Source organism: Empidonax traillii, unplaced genomic scaffold (assembly GCF_003031625.1).
Source record: "Empidonax traillii isolate 1590-97213 ecotype Southwest subspecies unplaced genomic scaffold, ASM303162v1 scaffold103:size1334136, whole genome shotgun sequence".
In the NCBI taxonomy this organism is placed as follows: Eukaryota; Metazoa; Chordata; class Aves; order Passeriformes; family Tyrannidae; genus Empidonax; species Empidonax traillii.
The window spans coordinates 505,707-515,213 of NW_020955296.1; the positions used below are offsets into that span (position 1 = coordinate 505,707).

The 9,507-nt window shown below is 44.0% G+C and overlaps 1 long non-coding RNA gene across 1 annotated transcript in view; it reads right to left on the reverse strand.

Annotated features, from left to right (window-relative positions):
- Positions 1-5,216, reverse strand: part of LOC114056761 — a 30,008-nt gene extending 24,792 nt beyond the window's left edge. Inside the window, exons 1-2 of the long non-coding RNA XR_003571083.1 lie at positions 5,203-5,216; positions 4,931-4,936 (exon numbers count right to left, since the gene is read on the reverse strand). This is a non-coding gene — a long non-coding RNA (uncharacterized LOC114056761). The remainder of the gene's footprint in view (positions 1-4,930; positions 4,937-5,202) is intronic.
- Between the last annotated feature and the right edge of the window lie 4,291 nt (positions 5,217-9,507).

Consider the following 9,507-nt stretch of genomic DNA (forward strand, 5'->3'; position numbering starts at 1 on the left):
CCCCGGGGCTGGCCGGGCCCTCCGCAGCCTTAAACCGGCGATGCCGCCCGGGCGGCTCGCTGGGCTGGGGTTGTTGCTGGTCCGCTGCCCGGAAGAGTCAGACACCCCCAAAACGTGCCCTCAGCTGGCCCAAGCACTTGGCTCCTGCGATGCCCGCACGAACACCCACTCGCGCCCACACAGAGATCACTCGGTGACAGCGAAGGCGCTGCGCATCATCAGGGACTCGCTGTGCTCCGGAACACGCGATTATCGTTAATCTTGTTGTTAATTATCACTGCAATTCGCGTGGTTTTTTATCAGTGATGTCTGTCCTGAACATCGGGCAGTGTAACAACGTGCACTGGAAGTCCTTTATTATTTCTTTTGGGTAAGTTCCTGCTGCAGCACCGCTACCCAGTTTGCTTCAGTTTGCTTCTTGCCGCGCTGATCGTTGTGTCCTCTAGTTTTGCTCTTGCACAGCAGGGAATGAGGATGGTGCATTCTCCGATTGCAAAATCCATCAAGCAGGACTCTAGGGGAAAAATGGTCCTTGGCGGTGCCCTCTTTTACTGCACTAAACGAAGGCTACAGGGATGCTATTAGCTGTGCCACAGCTTTTCTGTGGAGTTGTTTGTTTCGTGACAGCTGAGCTCAGGCATTTAATTCAGTCAGGTCCAGCTGGCCCAGCACTTAGGCTGGAAGCAGCTCACCTTTTGCCTGCAGATAGTGAGCAAGCTGCTTGGGCAGGGCTGAAACGGCAGTGTCTGCCGTGTGCTTCACCTCCTTGTCTTATGCTTGGCCAGAGCTCACTCCCGCACAAGCCACAGCAGCCAGAGCCATCCTTGCACCCAACAACACCGATGGAGAGTATTGGATGCAGAGGTACATTCCAACCCATGTGAGGGGAGTGCTGAGGACAGGAGCTGTGCTGTGGCTCTGAAAGAGTAGATGGGTGCAGGTGACTGTAAATGATGGTGATGAAGTGTTTGAAGCGATCCACGGAGGTGGAGGTGGCCCTAAGCTTTCACCAGAGCAAAATGCAATGGCTGTGCTTTCATAGGAGCAGGCTCTGGCATTTGAATTCAGAGCTGCAGTGGTGCAGACCTTATGCCTGTAAGAATTTATCAGCTTGCTTTCATACAAAATTGCATTTGCAGTCAAAATGCCATCCAAACACCAATTTTAGCTGTGTCTCTCCCTGATGTAGGTGTCCTATGGAGGGCTGGATGTGGGACATTTAGGGATGTGAGCATTGTCCTCTATTCCTCTCTATTTTGTAATGTAATGGACTACCACATCTCCTTGGCACGGTCCTTAGGGGCTTTAGAAATGAGGCTTGTCAAGAAAGAAGTCAAAGGCCCTAGAGACCTGTCTGATGAGGAACAAGCAAGTTTTTATGTGCTCTAAACCCTCCCACCCAATTTCTCTTCTGCTTGTAGGCAGTCCAGCCCTTTCAGCACACATTAGCGAACATCACAAGCCTATTGGAAAAAGTGCTGGAAATGAAAAATGAAATGTACTCTATTTAGTCTTCAATTAAGGAAGAAGAGTTTACTCCATCTCTCTAGGGCAACAAAAACTGGAGCAGAGTGTTAGGTTCATTGAACATTAATGATCTTTTTCTATTATGCTAAATTATTGTTTCCTTAACCAGTGATCAAATACAATAGCTTTATTAAAGCCCATTTCAGTTAGAAAAAAGAAAGTGCCTTTCTGCCACAGTAGCTCTTATGAATGACAAAGGAGTGAGGGCCCTACAACGGGGCGATTGTTGGAAACAAGGGAAACAATGGTCCCCGCTGCTTCTGCAGATGCCCTCACCTTTCCCCTGCCCCTGTAACAGAGACATCGAGCTACCCAAACGAGAAGCTAATTTCAGCTTTGTGCTCACCCAGCTGCAGGCTCCTCTGGCCCCCTCCACTGTGAGCCATGCACTGCCGAGCAGGGCTCTGCCCACAGGTACACAGTGCTTGCCCCACAATGAAAAATATGAACCCCCCCAAAAAGGCATTTAACACCTAACCCAAGCTGGAATAAAACGTGTAGTTACAGCAACAAGGAACAAGCTCGAGCTGTAATAATGCAGTCCTGTGGGGGAAAAAATAATCTGAAGCAAAATGAGTCAATTTTGGTGGAAGTCTATGGAGGCAATGCTACACTCTTTAGACAAAATTAAATAAAACAGTTTTAATGGACTTTTGTGGAGGTCACATTCCAACATAATTCCAATGGAAAATTAATGTTCTGTTAAGTATGCTGCTGCTGAAAGGAAAGGGTATAAAGCCATGGGAAATGCAATAGGTATAAAAGATAAGGTTGAAATTAGGTTAGAGGAACATTGTAAACCACTTCTGAAATGTATTTATTTATCCTACACCCCACCGTGTCCCTCTCTGGCACTGCAGCACTCTTGTGAGATGACTGCCTCTTGCCGCAGCTCAACACTTCCCCATGTACTGTTCATCAAAACCAGGTGCATGGTCTCATCTGCTGCAAGAGAAGAACACAGTGGCTGAGGTGTCATCTCCAGAAGTCCCTGAGCCATGAGTGGCAGTGTGTTCCACTCTCCCTACCTGCCTGCTCTAGGCGGATAGGCAGCTTGACCCTGCCAGGTTATTCAGCAGCTGAGGATCCTTCAGCAGCACTCTCAGACATTCATCTTCACAGCACTCTAGCATGGCATTTAAAATGCCATTGTTCCGTAATCTGTGGCATACACAACAAATATCTGGGACACAGCTCAAATCTGAGCGGGTTTGGGTGGGAAAGGGGAATGAACTGTGTCATTCGCATGGTGGGAAGCACAGGGAGGAGAGGAGGCAGCAGAGGAATGCTGCCAAGCACGTGGAGAAGTCCAGCAACTTCCCCAGGGGTCAAAAGAGTAGCTTTATTTCAACAAGACACTTTTGAGCTATGGGAACTTCCATTTTAAAGTAGTTTCTCCCTTCCCCAGTCTGTCTCTATCTTGGCATCCATGCTGTACTACCCTCTGATGTTACATATTCTGCTTTAAATCTACCTGGAAAAGGGGAGGATCAATTGGCTTTCAGTTTTGCATCCATGGCAACACATACTTTACATATCATTTATCCTGAACAAAGGAAAATTAAAGACTTGGGGTTTCAGGGAAAGAGGGGAGTGAAGGCAACGGGCTTTGCCTCCAGGTGCAAACTTGTCATATTGAATCCTTAATGCAGTGAACTTAAGAAAAGTGTTGATAGAGCAAAACTTGAGGCTCTGTGAGGAGAATATGAATGCTAGATTTATTTCCGCTGACAGTACTCACAGCCTAATGCAAACTAACAGAGCTATCACCAGCTCTTAACAATCATGCAAACAAGTTATTCTCAAAAAGTAATTATAGGAAAAAACCACCCAATAACTCACTTCCAAAAAAACACCAACCCCCCCCCCCCCCGAAATCCAAATGAAAAACAAACAAACAAAAAATCACAACAAAACAACAAAAAACCACCAAGCATTATCAAACATTTACATTTTGGACTAGCCATATTCTAAACCTTATTCTTATCTGAATTCTACTGGCAGAAGGCTAGAAAATCAGTTTTTAAGCTGCAGTGGATTAAATAAAAAAAAAAAAAAAGCCCTTCCTGTGTTCCTGAACTCTGGAAAGTGTTGCTAATACTAGGTGACATTTGGATTTGATATCTGATCTACAGAAGCCTCACCTATGTCTAGTGATCTAAGTTCATTACTTTGTCATAATAAAGTCAGATTGGTTTTTTGTTTTCCAAACCCTGTTATTCTGAAGTTGGGTTGAACAATGATTAAATTAGGTAGTCAACAGCAAACAGTGGCCTGATTTCCTTCTGCTGTGTCCCTAAGGTTTTATTTACACAATCACAGTATGAGTAAAATGCATAAAACTACACATTTTTTGTATGGTGTAATTTTGCAATTATTTAGATCCACACTTTCAAAAGTGTAACTTCCTACACCAACGGCAGTGGAAAGGCAAGGCAGTGGAAAAACCATCCATATCCACATGAAATCCCAAATCTTTCCGAGTCATTACTGTGCTCTCTGTAAGTGCACATGCCTGTGCTAATATATAGTGCTGCACTGACTCCTCCAATCAGAAATTTTAAAATTTCAAAGCTCTGCTTTTCCAGGGATGACTTGGAATCAGATCTGCTGTAAGGCTTCATGTGGCCCTGATAAGGCAAGGGGAAGCCAAGATCAGCATCAGGCCAGCGGGTGGGTGGGAGTGGGCACGACTTGCTAGAAGCAAGTCCAGAGACAACCCCAGAGAAATCAGTGCATCACATCAGACCAGCCACTGTGCCAGCTCCTACCTGCGCCTTGCAAGCCTGACACTCCTGGGCCAATGGTATCTAAGGAGCAAGAGCTTGACTTGAAAGGCTTCACCAGCACAGAGCTTATTCCTGGTCTGTTGTTAATGATGTATCTAAAGATGCTCTGTCTGGTTGCTAGCAAAGGCAGGCATAGAGACCACAGTTTCCACAGCAAATATGTGCAGTTAATATAGCACTGCTGGGTAAAACCTTACAGATTGTACGGCATACTTTAAGGCTGTGTAATAAGCCATCTCTCTGGGGTCAGTATCCCAGAAGACAACAGATGTAGGCACGTGAGCCATTGATGTCACATTTGTGCTCATTAAGAACAGAAAGATCCAGTCTAAATATGGTAACAGAGAAATAATTCATCTGGATACTGAAAAATGCCAGCAGTAAGGTTATTCCATTGAGTCCACATTACTGCCCCTCAAGGTATGTGTCTCACAAGGACTCTGGGAGAAATATGAGACAGACAAAGATGTCACAGCTTTCTTTTACTTACAGTTCTGACCCTGAGGCTGTTATCTATAATCCCAGGACTGTGTTACCTTTTCTTTACTCTGAAGAGTAAAGAAAACAAGGCGAGCTCTGCAATGTAGCTGTGCTGCTCCTGCAAGGGCAGCAACAAGGCACTGGGCAGAGGTGTGGGGTAAGCCAAGCAGCAGGAGCAACATTTCTGCCAGCTCCCAGGAGCAGTATGGGCAACTTGAGCTGCCAGCTCGGGGGAAGCGGGTCCCCTGAGGGGCCACAAACAAGGGCCCCTCCTGCCCATGGCAGATGGTGAAAGCTCCTGCCAGCCAGCAGCGTCAAGAGCACCTCTGAAGTGAGAGAGTGCTGCTGCCAGCACAGCATGGCTAGTAGAAAGAAACCTGGGCCCGTGTCTTGGCGGCTTCAGGACGTGGTTTGCCTTAGCTTATGTCCATCTTCAATGCCAGCACCACGCAACATGCTCTCAGTTCCTCTGTTTCTGTTTTCCTCTCTGTAATGTGAGGGCATTAAGACACTCTCCACAAGAGCATTGTGATGCCTAACTCATCTTTGTAAAATGCTTTGAATCCGTCATGAAATGCTCTGCCAAAGTTCAAAGCACATCATCAATATTACCATAGTATTTATTGTCTCTGAATGGTCCATGTCATTACCATTAAGCATGAATATTATTCTTTATAATGCAGCTATGTTATATCTTAGCTCCTTGGCAGTTGTTCAGAAATGCTGTAAATGCTTTTCTTGTATTCGCCCTTCCCCAGCAATTTCAGGAAGATGTACGCACATCTAAAATGTTAGAAGTCAAAATTCTTTAATTTCTAATGCATAAAAGACTCCATCTGGCACACCTATATTTTTCAACTATTATGCAAACTGAGAACTGAAATATTAACAAGCTTTGTGAGTAATTCATATCAGGCAGGATAATTTTAAAAGTTGTTCAGCAAGTATACTTTTCTTTCTGAGAAGAAATTCTCTTGATGACTGTGAACATGCTGATAGTTGCTGGAATTGAAAGAAATGGATGGGTATCATTAAAATGACAGCAGATTGAAAAATTACAATGAAGAAAACACTTACTTGCATTTCAACACAAAAGAATATGTCATGTGTTCCTCACCACCCTAGCTGGTGTTTCTGGAGCACTATGTGTAATTATGGCTAGGTCCTTCTAAGACAGAATAACAAGTGGAGAGAGCATGCCCTATGGGCAGGCAGACTTGTCTGTGTATGGTATAAAATATACCAGCATGTGTGATTATCAGTGACATCTGAGAACTTGAAGCAAAGTGTGGACAGGAGCAAAAATTATCTAGATGGTAAAGAAAATGGAAAAGAAAATGAGCTGAGCATTTTGAACAAGGCATGGAGTCAATACACCGAAGTTCCCTTTCTAGATAATAAGGATTTAGGCATTTTAAATTCCATCAGAACAGACACTGGAGCATGTTGCTTCCTACTGGTCAGACTCTGCAGAGTCTCTTGCAGGAGCAACTATCCCACCTCTGTTTTGGCAGTGCCCCTATTCCAGCTTTTCCACTGGCAAGGATCACAAACTTCAGCTGAACAGCTCTCAGCTGCAGCCTCGGCTTGTGGAACGTCTCCCTGCTTCCAGAAGGATTCTTCTGCTTTTGCTTCCTAGCTCCAAGGTCAAACTCTGTCTCAAGAGCAGCCTTAACTGCCAAAGTGCAGAGGATGATCCCGGCAGGGAGAAGCAAGACAATACCTTGCACTAATAAATACACAGAAACATCCCTGTTTTTGCCACTAGGTACCTGATAGAAATCGTGTGTTGGGTTTTCCACTTGTGTTGGATGAGAGCTGTGCCTGTTCCCTATTCCTGGCCCAAAGCACAGCTGGCGACACGGCCAGCCAGAGCAAAGAGCTGTGACGTGGTGCTTGTGGCAGACAGGTTGACTACTCCCAGTCTGGAGGAGCCCAGCCCCATCCTCTGCACCAGCTGCCACTCTGCCGACACCGGATTATACTGGGGTTAGCACAGATCTTGCAGCTTCACAGGCCACCTGTTTTGATCCTGTCTGAACATGACTGGGTTGCTCTGCGGCTTAAACATCTATTTTCACCCCAACAGGATGGGAGGCGAAGGAGAAAGAAAGGAGATGGTTGTGCTGGGGCTGATCCTGAGGGATTTCTTCTCCCAGGGAAAAACAAAATCTCTCACTTGTATTCACTAATGTCACTATTCATATAAATTTCTGACACTTCATATGCATCTGTGATCTACATACTAACTGAAACTGTCCATACATTTACAAGGCATCAGTACATCACCCATGAAGCAACCAAGGCTTAGATCCATACTTCAGTAAGTAACCTACCTGTCCTATGTCTCTTTGATCAGAGACAGCTTTCTTGATATCACCAAAAGCACTGTTAAGACAGATGGGATTGCCATGCTGTTTAATAGGAAGTAGATGTTGTCATATGAAGCAGTTGTCTGCTCTCTCTTCAGCATAAAGGAACTAAACCTGACAGTTTCAAAGAGAAAAAAATATGTAGCCTGGTTGTTAAAATTCACAAGGGAAAAAATCCTAAATATCCTCTTTTATAAAATCTATGAATAATTTTATTATTTTTATGGAAATAGCTTCATATCAAGGAATAGTAATCGTAGAGTGTAGAGTTCAGTTACTGCACTGTCCTGATTGTGTAGGAGAGACCTACCAAATGAAACTGCCTGGAGACTCATTACTGACAAAAAATGCCTTGTTTATGTGCTTTGACTAGGAGGAGCAACATACAAGTAAAATAACTATCTGGACTATTCACTGATAAGTGAATTACATTTCTAATTTACTTTTAATCATCTGAAGCACTAGTGGAAACCTAAGGAGGGGAAATTTTAGGTTTTTTTCTGAAAGAGTAAGAATGTCTCCTTCTCCGGAGATATTCAAAAGCTGTCTGGACACAATCCTGAGTAACATGCTCTAGGGGACCCTGCTTGGACAAGGAGGTTGGACTACATGACCTCCAATCTTCCTATCTTATCCATTCTGTGTTTCTGTAGTTAAAGAAAAAGAGAAGACAACCCAGGAGCATCTGTTTAACTGTACCAGCTCCAACGACTCATCTTCAAAAGGTCAAATATTCATCAGCTCCGTAATAAATGACAAACTGGTAAGAGAACTGACAGTCATTGGTTGTGGTCCATTGTTCTACAGCTGACAGGCACCTGAGGAGCCTGATTAGGAGCTCCTCTGTGTTGGCTTGAACGGATGGATAAATGACTGCACTGGGCTCTGTCATCTGCAATTTCAGGAGCCTCAGGTTCTGCCATTGGATAGCATCCCATGTAACGTGTTGAGCTGGTCCCCAGGCTATTTCTGTTGCCCTCTGTCCTGTGCCATGTTGTTAGGAATGGAATAACTCAGTGCTATCTACTAACCACTTTAATGAGCCCTGAAAGTAGTATAGCTGGACTCAGTGTAGCATTCCCAGTTCACTTTTTTTTCTTCTTCTTCTTTGCTGCTCTTTTGATAAATTTCTGCACAGGTAATTGTTTTTATGAGTCAGAAGATGACAGCCTCATTTCTGGCACAACCTAAAATATTTCTTGCTAGAAGAGCTCATAAAACCTCCTGTCATCCTGACTCTCACAGCAGGCTCTGGTTAGCTGGGCTCTCAGCAGTCTGCTGAGTTAGTTAGCAAAGAAAGGAACAAGAAGCACCACTGCTAGTCCCCCTTGTCATTTCTAAAAGAGGGAGGAAGCATATCTTTAGGAATACTTGTCGTGAATATACTCATGACCAGTTTTTGCATCCTAACTGCAGGGAAATTCATGCTTTTACCCCTGCAGGGCAGTAAATCAGAAAATATTTTAGCATATTACTTGCATTTAACAAATCACAAAAAGAGGGCCTGATTTTGATCTCTGGTGGCCATCAACCCAACTCCACTGGGCAGTTGTCTTGCTGGGTAGCTGGTATGAAAGGAAATAATACCATTAATATCCTCCAGATCCTTCCATCCAGCTTCGTCCATAAACTGTGCCACCTTACTTTGCACTGCACTGTTAAAAAATACAAAAATAGCTCTTTTTCTGATGAGCAGTTCTTGTATGCTTTTAACAAAAAATAGGAGGCAATTACCCCTCCTTAGCTTGAACATACTAAAGGGCATTGAAAATTTTGGAGATGATGAAGGTGACCCAGTTAAAGTAAAGCAAACTGACTAACTGCAATCACTTAAACAAATAGATTCTGTGAGCAAACTGCTTGCTCATCTACAAGAAATCATGTATAGCTAAAAAATATTCACAACGGCAGCTTCAAACCATAGTTTATTAATGCCCTTTCCCCCACAGCAGGACACAGAAAGGAAACTGGCAAGACAGGCACATTAAAAAATGATGACTCCTCTGACTGAAACGTATGATACTAGAAATACACCTCCCTTTTGTGTTGGGGTTGGAGATACTGATAAAAAAAAAAAAAGTGTTTGTTCCTTACCTCATTACCGGGCTGCATTCCTGTGTTGGTATTACTTGAGGTAAATAAATGCCTGTCTGTTTTCATGGCAAGGCATTTTTTAAAATTCCAGCCACGAGGAGAGGAGGCTTTTTGCAGAAGAGGGAGTTTGAAAGAGGGGTAGTTGGTGGAGAGCAGGACATGATGGACACAGACACTTAGAACATCTGCCTTTTGCTTTCTGGGAAATACTATTGGGAACAAAGCCCTTCAACTACATTTTAGTT